The 18,610-nt window shown below is 35.8% G+C and overlaps 2 long non-coding RNA genes across 2 annotated transcripts in view; one reads left to right on the top strand and one right to left on the bottom strand.

Moving 5' to 3' along the window:
- Positions 1–10,014: 10,014 nt before the first annotated feature.
- Positions 10,015–18,610, top strand: part of LOC143273442 (uncharacterized) — a 40,951-nt gene continuing 32,355 nt past the window's right edge. Inside the window, exon 1 of the long non-coding RNA XR_013051529.1 lies at positions 10,015–10,407. This is a non-coding gene — a long non-coding RNA (uncharacterized LOC143273442). The remainder of the gene's footprint in view (positions 10,408–18,610) is intronic.
- LOC143273441 (uncharacterized) lies at positions 14,388–17,243 on the bottom strand. The gene is made up of 2 exons (XR_013051528.1): positions 16,671–17,243; positions 14,388–15,203 (listed from the first exon to the last, which is right to left on the bottom strand). It is a non-coding gene; the product is annotated as an uncharacterized LOC143273441 (long non-coding RNA).

Genomic DNA, 18,610 nt, shown 5'->3' with positions numbered 1-18,610 from the left:
CAAGAGTCCTGCCTTTAGTGAACGTTCAGCCTCTTATATACATCAGTAGATTGCCCCCAAAGGCTACACATACCATAGGTCAGAAGGAAGGAAGTTCTGGAGTTTTTGGTGAGGGTCCTTTTACTCTCCCCCTCAGGGAATGTTAAGAGCAATCACCACAGACCTAACTTTAGCTGCATTGCTTTACTTATTTTCATGCTATGACTGCATTATTTTTTAGATAGTAAAATCCATATTTGTTCTAGATGCCTGATGATCATGTTAGTCTACACAGAAATCAATTATCCAAACACATTGCCTCATATTCCTCAGGTTCTTAGATGATTTTTGCCCTCCACAATGGTCCCTGTGTCTTCTAGAGGATTATATACATACTTGATTCTTTTCAGAGGACTGGAGAACAATGGCACAACAGTTGTTGGTTTTCTCAAGAATGGAAAAGATAAGAATCTCTTCAAGTAATCCCCAAATACTGTAAAGATTATCTCTGTTCACACTAGGGTGATAGCTACAGTCATCTATAGGCCCAAACACAAATGTCTCTTATGCAATGTAATAGACCCATCATACTCATTTAACAAAACAAGATCAGTGGCTTCCATGCTGGAGTCCACTGCCTTCCAAAAAATGTGTTTTTACAGTCTTATGAAACAAAACATGGTTTTTCTTCTGGGCAACTGAGGGTAAATCAATTAAAAATGGTTTGATGGCATGTGTAGATTGTGCCACCACTATAGTACTGGCTACTTCTTGCTAAGGTTACTGATGACCAAAACAAGTGGCCAAGTAGTATCATTGGTGATATCTGTGTCTGATAAACCTATACAGTACCATTAGGCAATATGAAAGCTACTTAATGTGGAAAGGGATTCTAGATCAGTCAAAGCTTGATTTTTCCTTGTTGTAGAAGCAAACTGTATGTTTCATTCACCAACAAGGTCTATCCTGTTCTGATGTGTAATCTTGAGTAGCAGCAATAGTCTATATTATGTGATCCTCAGTGGTCTTCCTTTTCAACAACTCCAAGAGGAAAATCCATTCTAGACATGGAGATTTTATTCAATAATTTTGTAATCGCCACACATAACCTTCCAACAGACAAAACGTTCTTTCTTCCAAATTCTATTGCTGTCTTTATTGTTCTTCTAGATGATTTTCCAAATCAGTAGGCCACACAGAGGTTTGCATTATATCATGAACATTTTGTGGAGGGTGGCCAGCTTCAATAGAGTACAAATTATCACTGAGAAGCAGTGTCTAACAGAATACTGAAAAATCTAAGTAAGGTCTAATAAAACATTGAAAAGTACAAAGCTTGGTAACACTGTTCCCTGCAAAGAGCAATGTTTGTTAAGGCAGCATGAATTGGAAATACCCTTCTTCATTAGTATGAGCCTTCCTGTCTTCTCATCCCGGTATATTGCATAGGCTGCCTTCTAGGTTAGGTGAACTCATCTGGGGTACTTCTTGGCCTTGCCATGAGCCAAGGAAGAGTGTTAATCTGTTTTATTCCTACTATATCCACTTTTCCTCCAGCTGGCTGTTTTGACAGACTCTGCCTGTCCTTGTAGCCATTGGCTATTTGTTGATCACAAATCTTCTTAAAAGGCCCATGCCTGAGTGAAGAATTTCTATCTCCACAGACTCTCATTTCACATAGCAGTAGTTCTAACCCTCCAACTCCCCAACTGTTATTTTAATAAGCGTCACCAAAGTATAATCACTTTGAACACAGTTACTCTCAGCAGAGAAACACATACACTGTTCTCTCTGATAGAGGGTAATTATTCACACCGAAAACTAACTCAATACTTTTCACCTATGTTTCTCTATGTTTTACCCATCTTCTGTTGCCCATTTCCCTAGATGTTTTAGGAAGTAGCTGTGATTTGCTTATACTCATGCTACCAGTCACCAAAGCCCAATGCACATTAGAAGGAAATTAAAAAAAAATAAAGCAACACCTGTAATTCAATGTGTGGTCTTTCTAACAGCATTTGGAGGCCCTGTTGGTTATTCTTATATCGAACTTGCTGCAGTGATTCCCACCCAACAACATCTTCTCTTACTTCTATAGTAGCATGTTCTGCTGGAATCAGTGGCCCTATCTCTGACACTTCAGGGATCTATTATTCTGGTTTCAATAATGTCTAGGGGTTCATGGGCAAAGCATCTTATCTGGGCCCCTGTCAACATTTTCTTTATGATTGATGGCTTATTCTCATCAAAGATCTTGCCAGATTCACTTTTTAGTCACAATCTTTGTCAGCTTTTTTTTTTTCTCAATCCATCTTGAATTTATTAACACTCAGATCCACCAAAGCTCTCCCACTATAGCTGTGATTTCATGGTGACTCTGGCGGGGCAGGATATGTTCTGAACAGGAAAAGTTGTACATGCCCTCTCTTTTTTGTCCATCAAACTGTCCTTTTTCTAATTTAAAATTTTGAATGCTCATGAAATTTGGAAAAATTGAGATCTGAGTCTGAACTTTAAAAATGGTAAGAAATTTTCAAGCTCTTCCTGTTAAAGGAACAAAAAATCTTCAAGTCAAAAATGTTTGAGGATCTTACTTCTCACAAGACCTGTGTCTGCAGTTAACAAGAATGCATGGGGTCCACATCTCCTAACCCAAAGGAACAATCCACTTAGTGTAACTCACTGTAACACGTAAGAGTTAGATATGATCTAGCCTATGTCCTACAGTTTTCTATAGATTATAAGATGGCCAAAGGGATGATTGCAAAGATAAATTGATACTTGCCTCATCTCCTTAAGCTCAACCCTAATGCAAATATAAGAAACAAATAAATCTATTTTTCTTTACCAATTTCTTTTTCCTTATTTGTTTGAAAATAAGGATCTACATGCCCCAGGAACACTTTGACATTAGCAAGCCAGCAAGAAAACTGCAGGTTTATTGGCTCATGGGCAAGGGGACTTTTGTGGTTCTCTGACTCTTGGTTGTTATTTGATTGCAAGTGCTCCTGGATGAGTTTATAAAAAAAATGTTGTCTATTTCAACCAGTGTTATTTGTAAAGAGTCCACTGGCTCTTCAATTTCATAACGTTGAGAGTTTTTGGTAAATTCTCAAGGTCCTGACCTTGGTGTAGTTGTGCTTTATTCATAAAGTTAAAGAATTTAGACTTGAAATGGCTGTTCTTTTGAAGCTGTTGAACCATTTGTTGAAGGGGGTGATAATGACAAGAAGTTTCAGATTATATTTGGCAGAGCACTCAACTTGTTACTTATTCCATACAGTTTGAAGGGGGTGATATGACAAGAAGTTTCAGATTATATTTGGCAGAGCACTCAACTTGTTACTTATTCCATACAGTTTTTTTTTGGCATTTGTGTGTTTATATGTTGACTTAAAATTTATCTTCATATTGTAAGTATGACAGTCATTTATACTTATCCTGGGTGCTTGAGTATTAGGTTATATGAGATAAATTACCTCCACTATTCAAGGCTTGAATACTTGCCTGGATGTTCCGCTTAATGAATTGCTAAATAAAGTTTCAGAGGGTTAAAATTCTTAGAAAATGTATCCATTTGTTTTAAGATTTGGGAAAAAAATCTATTAACATCTCTATTGTAAATAGGGGCAATATTATATTTACTCCCTCTTTATGGCCCCTCAATAGAATTCTGGATAACGAATCCATCTGAAAATCCAAGAGTGTGCACTTCAATTTAATGTAACATTTTACGTGCTGTTTTGTTCATTAAGCTGTTTGGGATAACTGGATTGATGAATACTGGAAATTTGATGGATGAAACTGTAGTGTCATTAGAGATTTATGTATAGAAAGGTGCTCTGAATACCAAAGAGAACAAAGAACTGTATTATTTGACCAACTTGGGATGAATCTAAGTGTTTTGAGTTTTTAGAAGTCTGGGATATTAGGATGTATGAATTGAAGAATTGAAGCACACCAAAAAAAGAAACCATAACCATTTTCTGATTAAAAGGAAGTTGTGTTACTCATCTTGGAGGTAGAGTTAACCTTTTGTCACCATACACTAAAAGGTGCATACTCTAGCACCCCTTATTTTGCAAGATTTCTTGAAGAAGTAAGAGTGTATATGTGACCCATTGGTGACATTCTTAGAAGGAATCAACATGTGTTACACAGTACTGGCCACAACCACTTCTATAGCATTAACTATTGTTTCATCTACCACAATGCCTTTTCACCTAAAGTATTAAGTGCTATGGTAGTTTAGATGTAAGTGGCCCCTATAAGCTCATGGGAGTGGCACTATTAGGAGTTATGGCTTTGTTGGAGTAGATATGGCCTTTTTGGAGGAAGTGTGTAACTGTGGGGGTTGGCATTGAGCTCTCATATATGATCAAACCATGCCAAGTGTCTGATTCACTTCCTATTGTCTGTGAGTCAAGATGTAGGATGCTCAGCTCACTGTCCAGCACCATGTGTGCCAGTATGCCACCAGGTTGTACCATGATGATAAAGGACTAAATCTCTGAAACTGAAAACCATCCCATTAAATGTTTAATGAAAACATCTTTAAAGGATATAAGAGTTTCCGAAGTCATGGTGTCTCTTTACAGCAATAGAAACCCTAATCAAAACATGTGTTAATAGGTCAATAAGTTAGTAAAATTCCCTAAAAGATAATCAAAACACCTGTGGATACTTCATTTTTTAATTAAAACAAACTTAACCAAAACTTATTATTCTTGACATGGCTAATTTCAATTATGATTTTTCCCCCAGATAGTGCTTCATTGTATATCCTAGGCTGTACTCACTGTGTAATCCAGTGTGGCCCCAAAGCTATGATGCTCCCTCAGCCTCAGCCACAAAAATCCCCATTAGTGCAAGCATAGGATACCACAAATGACTAATAGTAAGCTGTGGTGGTATTCTAATTGTACTGAAATGTGATTTTGATTGTATGTTAATAAATAAAGTTGCCCAGGGGTCAGAGCTATTAGAGCCATAGACAGAGTGTGGCGGTGGTGGCACATGCCTTTAATCCCATAGATCTCTGTGTGTTCAGGGATACAGCCAGCACTGGAGACATATGCCTTTAAGACCTAGGGGGCTGTACATTCAGACAGTGATGAGGCAGTCACGTGTTTGGGTTTACAACCAATGAGAAAGCAGAACAATAATACTATAAAAAAGACGTACAGATAGGATATAGCTCTCTTTCGGGAAGCTGGGACACCGCAGGCAGAAGGGTGAGATTTTAGCTCTGTGCTCTGACCTCTCGGCTTTCTCTTTTACATTGTTTCTGTGTTTCTTATTTAATAAGACGGTTGGTTACATCTACAGTAAGCACTTGAGTGGATGTAACAGTTGTAGCATAAATATAAGGTATCACTTTTGGTTCTGTTGCTCTTGTAATAACTGGTTGTTTATGGTACTTCCTTCAATGATGCTAAACTGAGAGGCAGATATTAGAAACTTTACCAGTTCCCTACTCCAAAGTACCCTACTTCTATAACTTCCCCAAACTTCGCCACCAGCAGGAAAAATATTCAAACACATGGATGTGAGGAGACCATTTCAAATTCAAGCCATAACAATTGGTAATCTATGCTTTTCTTTCTACCTTATGTCTTGCTAGAAGCTCACATATTTTATTTTTTTTCAAATACACTATATCAATTTAATTTTCTCAATTTCCTACTTTTAGTTTTATTGATAACTATTATTGTTTTTGAACTTTCTTTCTTCTCCTTTTTCTAATTTATTCCTGTTGTTTCTTTAGATATGATATGATTTCATGCATGAAAAGTGGTAAAGACTCAGAAAACTCCAGCCTTTACTAACCACATTCATTAAAGTAATAGAATAGAAAATCAACACATAAAAGTCAGTAGCATTCTTATATATAAATGACAAACTTGCCAAGAAAGCAATCTGGGAAAAAAAGCCATTCACAGTAACAAAAAATACCCCGAAATAAATATAACCAAGAAAATGAAATATTTATACAATAGAACTGGAAAAAGAAATGGAAGAAAATAAATGAAAAGTCCTCCTATGCACACAGCTAGACATTATACATTTTGATTTGATTTTTTTTATCTTAGTATATTTTGTTTCTTTTGTTTTGTTGCTATCGCTTAAGAGCCTATTCTTTCCTAATGAGAAACAGCAAGGGAGTGGATCTGGATGGGAAGGGAGGCAGGGAGGAGTAGAAGGGGGAAAATTGCAATCAGAATATATTGCATGAGAAAAGAATCAATTTTTCATTAACAAGGGAAAGAAAGAAAGAAAATAAATAAAAACAGTAAAAAGAGAGAGAGAGAGAGAGAGAGAGAGAGAGAGAGAGAGAGAGAGAGAGAGCTCTTATGATAGGTAGGATTAATATTGTGAAAATGGTTATTCATCCAAAAACTCTCTACAGATTCAATGTAATCTTCACTAAAATCCCACCATAATTCTTCAAAGAAATCGAAAAAACAATCATATGACATATTTAGAAAGCAATGCTCAGCAACAAAACAAAAATCTGACATGAGCACCTAAACATGTGCTGTTCAATGATCGCAACAATGGACATGTGGAAGTTGACAGGGAAAAGTCCATGGAAGCTCAACACTACACCAAGAACTACAGGCAATTGAGTAAATTTGGGAGTGGGAGAGGGGGTCTAACCCAGGGAAGAATACTCAGATTGGCTGTGCACTGCTCAGCAGTCGTCCCTGAAAACATCCACATGCAAGTGACATTGTGGTGGTTTATATTTGGGAATATATAGAATTATCCAAATACTTATACGCATGCAATAACAAATGATAGAAAAAGAGGCTATGAATTAGGAGAGCAGAGATGTATTTATGGAAGGGTTTGAGGGAGAAAAGGACAGGAGAAATGTAATTATAATCTCAAAGAATTTTAAAAAGACTAAAAATTATATTGCAAGAGTTATCACCATCGCAGATTTCAATGTTTACTACAGTGTTAGAGAAAAAAACATGGTATTGGAATAAAAATGATACACTCATCAGTGGAATAGAATGCACACATATAAGCCCACACCCCTATAGCCATCATATTTTTGATAAAGAGGCCAACAATGGACACTGGTGAAAAGACAGCATCTTCACCAAATGGAGCTGATCAAAGTGGGTAGTTACATATAGAAGAATAAAACTAGATCCTTCCTTCTCACCCTGCACATAATACACTCCAAACTAATCAAGGACCACTGGCAGCATAAAACCCTTCTAATCATGCTGCATCTGATACAATAGAAATTAGGGGATGAATTTGAGCTTATCAGCATAGGAAATATTTTCTAACCCTGTCCCAGGTTTCACAGGCGCTAAGACCAAAGACTTCATGAAACTAAAAACAATCTGTAAAGTGAAAGGTACCATCATTCAAATTAAAGGTAGCACATAGAATGGGAAAAATATTTACCATCTAACAAGTGACAGAGCATTAATACATAAAATATGTAAAAACTAAAAAACTATGCATATGATGAAATTATTAATAATTATAACTAATATTTCTCTGATGCCTAAACATGTTCAATATTTTTAAATATTTCCAAGATATTTGTATTCCATCTTTGAAAACTCTCTATTTAGTTCAATACCTCATTTTTAATTGGACTTGTTAATGTTTAGTTTATTTAAAGACTGTAAGTACTGGCATGTAAGTGGAGAAAGAAGGATATTTATTCATTGCTGATGGGTATAAAAAGCATTACAGCCATTGTGGAATTCAGTGTGTAGTTTCCTTTAAAAGTGAGTAATTATCTACTGCATGATCCAGCTATTCTACTCTGGGACATATTCCCAAAGGATTCCACATCATACTCTAGAGACACCTGCTTACTGCTCCTCATTTCTGATCTACTAACAATAGCCAGGAAATGGACAATAGGTCCATCTATTGCTGAGTGTATATTGAAAATGTGTTCTATTTACACAGTAGAATATTATTTGGCTATTTAGAAAATTAAAATCCTAAAATCCACAGGCAAAATTTATAGAACTGGAAATAATCATTCTGCACGAGGTACTCCAGACCCACAAAGACAAATGTTACATGCTTTACCTCATCTATGTTAGCTTTGAATCTCTAAATATGTGTGTTTCATTTGAAATAGTGATAAAAGCTATGAAATTGCTAAGGAAACACGTGAAGAGGTTTTCAAGGGAGGGGAGAGAAAACTCGTTAGTATAACTGGTTAAAAGTAAATAAAGGAGCAAGAAAAGTTAAATTGGTGTAAGGGAGTGGAGCATAGGGCAAAGGAGGGAGTGCGGAGAAGGATAAATAACACTGAAGACCTTCCAAAATATCATTTGCAAATCCCTTACTGTAGAGGGAGAGAGAGAGGGAGAGAGAGAGGGGGGAGCTAAAGTCAGCTCCCCTAAAATAGGGTAATATTGCCCTATTGGACACCAGAGGTTTCCTTCTTAGGGGTTACTTATTTTGAAGCTGTTGGTCAGTAGGTCAAACATCACAGGCTATTGCCATTTTACACATCTTTTCTTTCCAAAACTGTGATCATTTTGAATGCATTTTTTATTTATCCTGTTTCAAACAGCCAAGACTTTCCTATCTGTAATGTTTTATTTTTAACCAAACTCGGAAGTGTTTTTGAGGGACGTCACAGCACCTTCTTTGCCTCCTGTCTATTGGAAATATAATTATTCAATCACTTGGTCATCTTGTGTTGTCCAGCTAGTCTCTGTAGTTAGTCTACATGGTACCACTTGGGCTTTCCACTCTATCGTCGCACTCATTCAGTAATCCGTATTTTGCCCTTTTACTTTCAATTTTGATAGTTTTCACTTAGATCTCTTCTTAAAAATTTCAGACTTTAATGTGATAATTTTCAATACCTTGAGAAAAATTTTAATGTGTTTGAATGCTTTAATTTGCTTTAAAATCCCTGTGAGATAATTGCCACCTCTGATCGATTTGGGGAGTGGTGTAGAAGAATACTTATTCAAGTTTTACTTTTGGGGATCTTGCTATGACAAATCAGTTCTAGTTGTTGCCAGAGCATTTTCAGTTATATGAGTAGACTTTAGGTCCTATGTTATGTTGGTGCAAAATGGGTAAGAAATGTTTATTCTGGAGCCAGTTATGAGTGACTAACCTTCAAACATAGATTCAGGTTGCTCTGACTATTTTCCAAAGTGACAAGATTGGTTTTTATAGTAGCAGAACAATGAAACTTTCATTGGTTCCATTGAAAACAATGCAATTTTCAAATGGAAACTTTGGGTGGTTGGATTAAGCCAGAGTAAAAAATCTCTGCTGTGTTACTCAGAGCTACCTCATCATAGTCTTTGCCTTTTCTTTAAGAGAAGTGTGATCTGTGAAGTTCCTGTATTCCAAAAGGTTTGCCAGTTAGTTACAGGAAGTTAGGTCAGAAACTGAAGCAGGCAAGGAATGGCAATTAAAGTGACTAACTAAAGATAGTCCAAGATAAAGTGTAATTTTGGGCTCTGGACCTGCAACATTCCAGGGACTTCATAATGACTTAATCCTTATCAGGCAGTCAACCCTGAAGAAGAATTAGGCTAGGTAAAGTTCTTTCCGGAAATTTTCCTTTGCAGTAAAATCTATTTACCAGACAGGAGACTGGGCTCAGCAGTTTAAATCACCTATTACCCTGCCGGATGACCCATGTTCAATTTGATGCACCTACATTGGCAGCTCACAACTGCCTGTTACAGCTCCAGTGAGAAGACTCCAAGCTTTTGGTCTTCACTGACATCCACACTTACATTCCCACACCCAAGTGCAGACGCATACACATAATTTGAAAACATAAATAAATAAAAAGAAAAACTTTCCATTAGCATAAAGTTTCTGGCACAATTTTGAAACTGTGATCCTAAGAAGAGCTGAAGCTTCAGTTTTGCCATGCTGTCCTTGTTTGTTGGACTTATCAGATGCTTTTGTTTGCAATTTCCCTACGTGTACTGCCTGTGGGAGCGGAAGTGGTTTCTCCAGACAGGATAAGGTGGTAGATGTAGGTTACAGAAGCCAGACACATGCTAGTATAGAGACAGAGGCTGCTCCAGCCAGACTTTGTCATATGATCTCCTTACTCCTGCCTCAGCTTCCCCAAATGTTTGAGAAGCAGAGAGGAGTCAGTTCCTGTTAGACAGTAAGATGCTCCAGGTTCTGCTGTCTGTTGTAGTTGCATGCTTGAGCACTCTCCAAACCTTAACTTTTGTCTGTATTGAGGAGTGTTTCAGGCCTGTGGAGCCTTGCCTGCTAGGTTCTTGCTCTTGCAGGGCTTTGCCTTCTTTAAGGAACATTAGTTTAGTAATTGCAGTGATGAAATCCCAGTGGAGGACAAAAGACTGAAAGACAGGAATTGTGGAAAACATGACTCCTTCTTGCTGGAAGAGATCGCCCACCTTTCCTCCTGATTCTGTGTTCAACACTGTGAGTTTTATGGGAAATTCTGGGTCTTGGCCATTTATTTTGTGTTTCTCTGTTACTCTTTAATCATCAGATCCAGAGTCAGTTTACAAACTTCTCCTTCATGAAATGTCTCCTGGTTCTACCTATATTGCCAAGGCTGAAAGTGAACTTGTCCATATCTTCCTATATTTATCAGAAGACCAGAGTTGATTATAAATCACAAGAAGAAATTTTTATGACTAAATATTTAAAGAAAAGTAGAAAAGTCTTGTCAGCAGTTGGGAGAAAAACATATAGAACCCTTTATATGTAGAAGCTGTAAGATGCTAAGAAAGTATTCTGAATCACATGAATGTCTGTTAAGCAATGAAATTGCTTTCTTTCTGCCAACTTGAATTTGTGGGAAGTATTTTGAGAAGCTTTGATTTTCATAATTCTTTAAATGTCTGGTAGACTATATCCATTAATTCTCCATACAAATGGTGGTGTGTAATGGTAGGCACTATAAGTATCATTCATTTTTTTATGCATCATGGGTTTATTTTCAGTGTGCCTTGGGGTGTACAATCTTTCAGGAAGAATTGTATTGTAGAATCTGGATTACAATTTACCAATACCTGAATTGTTGATGGAGCAATAAAAGATTGAATGGTGATTAGTTTGTCCTTCAAAAATTTATACATAGAAATGAAGAAAGATGCTTACCTATAACTTTTTCTCAACCACTCAAAGCATTATAAAAACTTGGATTTCGATTGCACATAGTCATGTATGCATGCACGTATTTATGCAGCTATTTATGTATGTGTGCCTACAGAACACATTGACTAGAGATTTTGAAGACAAACATCTTTTTTTTCTGAGAAGAGAAATCTTTAGGATAGCTATTTCTATGAGTGCTATCTGGCTAATCATTTATATTTTGTGTGCAGTTTAAGTGCTATATTCCAATATTATACTATATGATTGGAGTACGTGTTGCTGCTTTAAGTCATAGGAGCTGGAGCTCAGTGGGCTATGAGGCTTATTGCACAAGCATGAGCACCTGGGATTTTACCCCAGCACTGACAATAATAAGCCAGGTGTGCATGCCTGTAACGTCTGTGCCTAGAGGACACAGTGATGACAGGAAGATTACTTGTATTTAGTAGTTGAGAGCCTTAACTAGAAAATAGTTAAATTTAGGTTCAGTTAGAGACCCTGTATCAAGAGACTAATGTGGAGATATCAATAGAAACAGATACCTGATATCCTCTGTGTATCAGCATGTGAACATAGGTTCATGAGCCCCACTACTGCACACAGATACACACATGTACTGCACACACATACAACATACTTTTAAATTATGTAATCCTGGGCACACTGAACATTTCCATTGCTCAATGAACACAAGTTTTTTATTGTTGTTTTCTAAAAGATTTTTTAAAAATTGTCTCATTAAAATGAACTTAATTTTCAGGAGTTTACTGCAATATACTTCAAAAATCTACCCAGTTGAACAGAAAAGGGTAGAATTTTCACAACACTCACACTTGGATATTTTTGAAGACCATATAACTATCTTAGATACTGAATGAGACATTTTTTAAATTATGAATTAGGGAAATAAATCTTATTGGAGGCAGAAAATTTGAATCTTAGATTCAAGAGATTAATACCTTTGATTTCTCAGAAAAATCATAGCTTGCCTTTCTTGTTGATTTCTAAATTGAATTTTACAAGCACTTCTCTCTAACTGCTTTCCTTAGGTCTCTTTCACTACTTTGCAATTTCTTTTCCTAAAGCACAGATCTCCTGTTCACATGCTTCACAAAGTTTTTGTGTTCAAATGTGTCCTTTCTCTTTCTTTCTTTCTTTCTTTCTTTCTTTCTTTCTTTCTTTCTTTCTTTCTTTCTTTCTTTCTTTCTTTCTTTCTTTCTTTCTTTCTTTCTTTCTTTCTTTCTTTCTCTCTCTCTCTCTCTCTCTCTCTCTCTCTCTCTCTCTCTTTCTTTCTTTCCCCCTCTCTCCCTCCTTCCCCCTCCCTTCCCAATTCTCTCTTTCTTTCTTTCTCAGTTAGTGTCTAAGATTCATGTCAGCAGTGTTGGTCTTTGCTCATCAGCATGAATCCAGATGCCGCAAAATAAAAGTGACATTACATAGATGGGGAAAGTTGTATTTATGTATATAAATAAACGCAACACACACATATGTAACCATAATTAAAGAAAAAGGAAGCCGTGAACTAGAGAGTCAAGTGGTGGAGGATGGAAAAGAGAAGAAATGTTGTAATTATATTATAATTTCAAAAAGATATATGTGTGTGTTCTATATTTTTTAAGTGCAAGTGTAAAAGTGTAGGATACATGAGTTCAGTGGCCAATAGTAGCTTTCATGGGCTGACTTATGAGTGCGGTGAGCTAATGAATATAGTGATTGTCAGTAAAATGTTTTTTTTTGAGTAATTTTAGAAGGTTATGACAGTTTTTTCTTCCTTTTCTCAGTATGAACACAAATGGTATTTGTAAATAAAAATGTAAAACCCTTGTGGTAACTAGGTAACTAGAGTGTTTAATTCTAAGACAGTATTAAAGGCTCTGTTCTTATGTTCATTTAAACTATACTGTTTTTAATTGACTTAGAAAAATTAGCAGGATGAGTGGTTCTGAGTATTAGATTCAAAAATTCATTTTCAATCAGTTGAGTCGAATAAGCTTCATCACTGAGAGAAGTCAGGACAAGTACTCAAGACAGGAATCTGGAAACAGAGACTGAAGACAAAACCATGGAGGAAAACTGCTTTTCTTATACAACCATGCCCACATGCCCAAAGATGGAACTACCCATAGGTGACTGGGTCCTCCTATACAATTAGAAGTCAAGAAAATGCCCCACAAACATTACTACAGGCCATTCTGACTGAGGCAATTCCCCACATGAGAGCCCTCATATGACTCTGGGCCATGTCAATTTGACAGCTGAAGCTAAGTGGGCAACGATAGTCCCACAGGCTGGGGAAACAGGCTGCATGGCACTTTAGGGAACATTCCAGATCCAAATGATGGCAATCAGAATGAGAAAATGGACAGAACTTGAAACAGTCAAGTAAGCCTGATGTTCTGCTCCCAGATGGCTTGGCAAAGAAAGGGACTGATTTCATTTTGCTTTGCCCCTATATCACTTATACTGTGTGTTTATGTAAGTGTTAAAAAAGACACAAGACTCACAACTCATCGTTTTCAAGCAGCATAAACACTTTTCTTCTGGTTTATGAATAATTTAATAGAATCATTTGATTAACTTATTATTAAACTCAGTTGTGCAGTTTGAGTAAGAATATTTCTATGATTTCTGGTGCTGAGTCAATGAATTACAGGAAAAGCAAACTCATGGGTAATTGGCCTAAAGCTTAGTTTACCTAAAAAAAAATTTGTCTTGGAATTTGTACATCTAATTTTTTCATTTAGTTCCAGGTTCCTCAGTCCCTTTCACACCTCTGCTGTCCCATTACTCCATGGAATCCTCTCCTATAGATACCCCCACGTATCCCTTACTATTGATTTGTTGTTTTCCTCTGAGTGCTTGTTGACTTATCACATAGTGATGGCTATTCTTGGTTGTCAACTTGGCTATACCTGGAATGAACTACAATCCAGAAGACAATATGCCTTTAATCCAGATTTTGAGGTGGGAAGGCACATCTTTAATCTGGGCCACTTCTCTAAACCTATATAAAGACAATGGAAGAAGGAAAGATTCATTCATTCTTCACCTTCTTGCCTTTGCCTTGTCAATACATCCATTTTTTTCCAGTGGCTTTGGAGCCTACTTCTTCAGGATCCATCATATACAGAAGATCAGTTGAGACACCCAGCCTTGTGGGACTGAGCAAGTACTAGATTATTGGACTTTCTAATCATAGCTAGCCATTGTTGAACTACCACCTATAAGTCATTGCAATATTTTATATATATATATATATATATATATATATATATATATATATATAATGACTATATATATTTATGAAAGAGAGAGAGGTTTATTTCATAAGCTTTGTGACTCTAGAGATTCCTAACAAATCCAGGTCAAAATTGTATTACAACTTGATTCTCAAGTTCAACTCTTTCATTTCCTGTCAGCTACCCAATCCTACAAGCTTTCAAACTAGATTAATACTTTTATTTTTCAGTTCCAATGACATTGTTTTCTTATTTAAAATTGTGATGAATTTCCATTTGCTCATAGAATAAATAAAAACTCTCCAAATTCTATAAATCATTCTCTATATTGCAAAACCAATTTTCACCAGGACTTACCCATTTTAACAATGATGCATACAGGAAAAAAATGTTGTCATATATTTATTTAAAGATGTCTGTGAATTTATTTCCTAAATTCTTTTCATCCTATTTGTATGACCTATACTATAAAGGAATTCTAGATTAATTAATAGACATGTGGCCTTCTTATTTTTCGATCTGTATTTTATCAAACCTTCATGACTGCATCTCAAAGTCATTACTTTTATGCAAATCTATATAAGTTTAATTATTTCCTTGCTGTGCTTTGAAATTCTTTGTGTCTTTTGCAGCATTATCTGCTGTATTAACTTTAGTAAGACAATTCACATATTCATCAAAACTTCTTTCACAGGTTCAGCTGAAACTCACAGAATTTTCTTCACTTATTCTCCTTGTGGTGTCCCCTTGTGTTTCCAAAACAGAAGCACCTGATTCTCAGCAGAATGTGACTTGAGCCATAGTAGTAATACACTTCAGTTATCAAATTCTGTGTCACTGTTTCTCATTTGTCCTCCTCTTCTGAATCTAAGAAAGCTACAGGTGTTGATATGCAGAAGAGCGAGAGAAACAGAAACACTGTAAGAACAGATGAGATCTGTCTTCCCTGCTGTGTTAACTTAATAAGTGGAGAATGGGGGGACGATGCAAAAGAACTTGAGCATGAGATGAAGTGTCAAAACTACAGTGACCTGAACATGTGGAATCTGTCTGAGATAGCGCTAAGGGAGACCATGGTTAAGAGTGTTACTGGAGAAATACAGAGTCAGTTCATGTTGGTGTCCAAACAGGGTTATGGAATGTTTAAAATTTACGGTTATTAGGGAGACTGTTCTTTTTACAGTACTTGTCTTGCCTATCATTAGACTGAAAGTTTGCTTATAAAGAGCAGTTTTCTTCCAAAGCCTATCCCCAAATTTCTTTTTTAAAATGTATTTACTGATTATCAGTGATTTCTTGCTTTGGTTCTAAGTTCACCCATCCTGACTTACCCGTTCTATAGCAAGGGCAATTGTCTTATTGGCAAGACAAACTACTAAGTTTGGAAAGCTTTCACGGGAATATCACAATACGATGAATCAATTTTATATTAAATTAACAAGTTTTTACTTTGGATTTTACCTTTGCTTTTATTTATTCTTCTCTCATATAATACATCTGACTGTAGCCTTCCCTCTTACCTCCCCATCCCCCAGGTCCACTGTATTGCTGATAATCCACAGATACTGATGAAGGAACTATTTATTTAGAAATTGTGTTGGGGAGAAAAACTCACTGAACAGAATAGGCAAAATCATCACAGAGTACTGGAAGGCTGAGGTCCTGTCCTATGCTGCTCCTGCTGCCTGAGTCAGTCTGCACCATCCAAGCCCACAAGGGAGAGAAGGGCCAAGTATACATGCCTCCCAGCTTAAGCTAGTTCCAGGGCCATGCCCTAGGGACTGGTACTTCAAGGTCACAGGTAGAATAGGTACCCAATACATCTCCCCTTTTTTGTCTAAATCAGAAAGTTTTAATCTAATATAAAACTATATACAATTGAAACAATTATCAAGTATTGTTCAGGAGAGGGGAAAGGTAATAACATAAACAAAATAGAAATGCAACCTACAAGAACAACATCAAACAAGAAACTTATATTAGATTTTCATAAATGTCCAGACCATAGGTAAATGACAAATTACAGAGATAATTTCAATAGCTGTCCTGTCCTGAAGAATCTAACTTTAGTACCTAAAATGTTCCTAGGTAAGATATGAGAGCATTATAACTGTAATTATCTAGTCTTCAACCCCATCAAAGTCCTGAGAAGGAAAATAATATTACCTGAGAAAACAGGAAGTGCATGTAATTTCCAAAAATTGCAAGAATTGACAGAGATAGATGGCAGCCTGGACAATCATCTAATGTTTCTCAGCATCACTGGGAAACCGTTTTTGGCTACAGGCCTACAATATCTGACAGATCATTTTTAGAAGAAGGAATTTTGAAAGACTCTCTTACCCTATCTTGGCAAGGTTCAGTGGTCATTTTCCCTTGTGTTCTACTTGTCCAGAAAGGACAGCGTGCATACTGTCAGCAGCTGAGGCAAGGGCAGTATCCCACGTTTTGCCAAGAAGAAGACAAACTTCCATACAGAGTGTCTTTGAAGACCAACATTCTCTTAGGTGTAGATTGGTGCTAACAGGAACAATTGTGTCAAACATCAACAGAATTCTAAGTTATTGAAACATTTAAATGCTATATTCTCTAAGTCTATGAAGTGTTTGAAGATCATCTATCCATCTGACATATATGTCTGTAAATCTGGAAAACCCAATTAAAATAACTAGATATGACAAGCATGGGTGACTCTTAATCTGTAGATGTTCTCTATCTAAATAACTAATAACTAACATTTCATATCATCAAGGGAAACAATCTGTAAACATATGTACAGTATAAAGATATTTACCTCAAAATTGTAACAATATATAAAATATCTTACTCAGAGGAAAAATGTATAGTGCAATGTGACAACAATATCCTTAATTTGTATCAATATACAAAATATCTTAAACAGAGGTAGAACATACATGCAGCATGGCAAATGTAATTTTACATTTGTATCAATATACAAAATATTTCAAATAGGAGTAGGAACATATGTATAATATGACAATTATCGTTTTGAGTTTGTATCAATATATTATTATCTTAAATATTAGGAATAGAAAAATAGTTTATATTTGTATTGATATATAAGAATTCATATCAGTACAAATTATCTAAGGTTGATAATATGCTAAATTAGTTTACAGTATAATATATAAATTATAGGTTAAAAGGATATATTATTGAATCTACTTTAATCTAAAATACAACTATTAATCTTATATTTTACATTAATATAGATTTTGGTTTATTAATACAAATTTAGGATTAATTTTGTTATACTATATATATATGTATATATATATTTCTAATTTTGTTTAAGGTATTATGTTTATGCACTCATTTAAAATTGTAATATATAACTAAGAAATATAACTTAATAATCATCTTAATAGTCAAACTTATAGTCATGTTAGTTAGTTTTTATAGATATGCAAAGATATATTTCAGATAGAAAGGTAACCCTCAAATACCTACAGAATACTAAATAAAAAAATTATATGTTTAAAAATACTTAGACCTTTCTGGATAACGAGACATGTCTGCTACTGGCAACTCCAATTACTTCAAAAGAGGAAGATGGGCATCAAAGTCACTCCATGTAGAATTTATCTTTGGCTTGGCAAAAGTGGCCATTTGGGCAAGAAACTGCTCTTTCCTGGACTTCTTGACAATATGTTGTACAGACTGGATGTACAGAACCCACAGGAAAATGACCACTAAACTTTGCCTAAACAGGGCAAGATGGTCTTTCAGGTTCCTGCTTCACAGAATAAACTGCCAGACATTCTAAAGAACACAGAAGAAAACAATTAATGAACTTTGCTAATAGGCTGCACAGTCCTTCAGATTTCCTGCTTCACTAAAAAGTCTGCCAGAGACTTTAGGCCTGTAGGCTGAAGATGGATGCCCCAGTGTTGCAGAGGAACCTTGGATGATTGTCCAGGCAACTCAATGTCTCTTGTCATTTCTAAAATTTGGGAAGTTGCTTACAATGTTTACTCAGGTAATATTATATCCTTCTGGGATCTTTGATGGAATTGAAGACTAGATAGTTACAATTACTGTATTCCTTAATTATGACTAAAGGTAAATTAGATATAAAACTAGACTTACAAATATAGAATAGATGATAGGATATTTTCTTTAGTTTTACCAAATACAAGTAGATTAAATATTATAACTATAATTTTTGCTTGAAAAATGTTTTAATATATATAATTTACTGTGTTAAAAATAAAATCTTCCTTTTTAATTAGACAGAAAAGGGGAAGTGCTGTGGGATGCCT

This window comes from Peromyscus maniculatus, chromosome 5, assembly GCF_049852395.1.
Source record: "Peromyscus maniculatus bairdii isolate BWxNUB_F1_BW_parent chromosome 5, HU_Pman_BW_mat_3.1, whole genome shotgun sequence".
NCBI lineage: Eukaryota > Metazoa > Chordata > Mammalia > Rodentia > Cricetidae > Peromyscus > Peromyscus maniculatus.
This window is presented reverse-complemented; position numbering and strand designations above follow the sequence as displayed.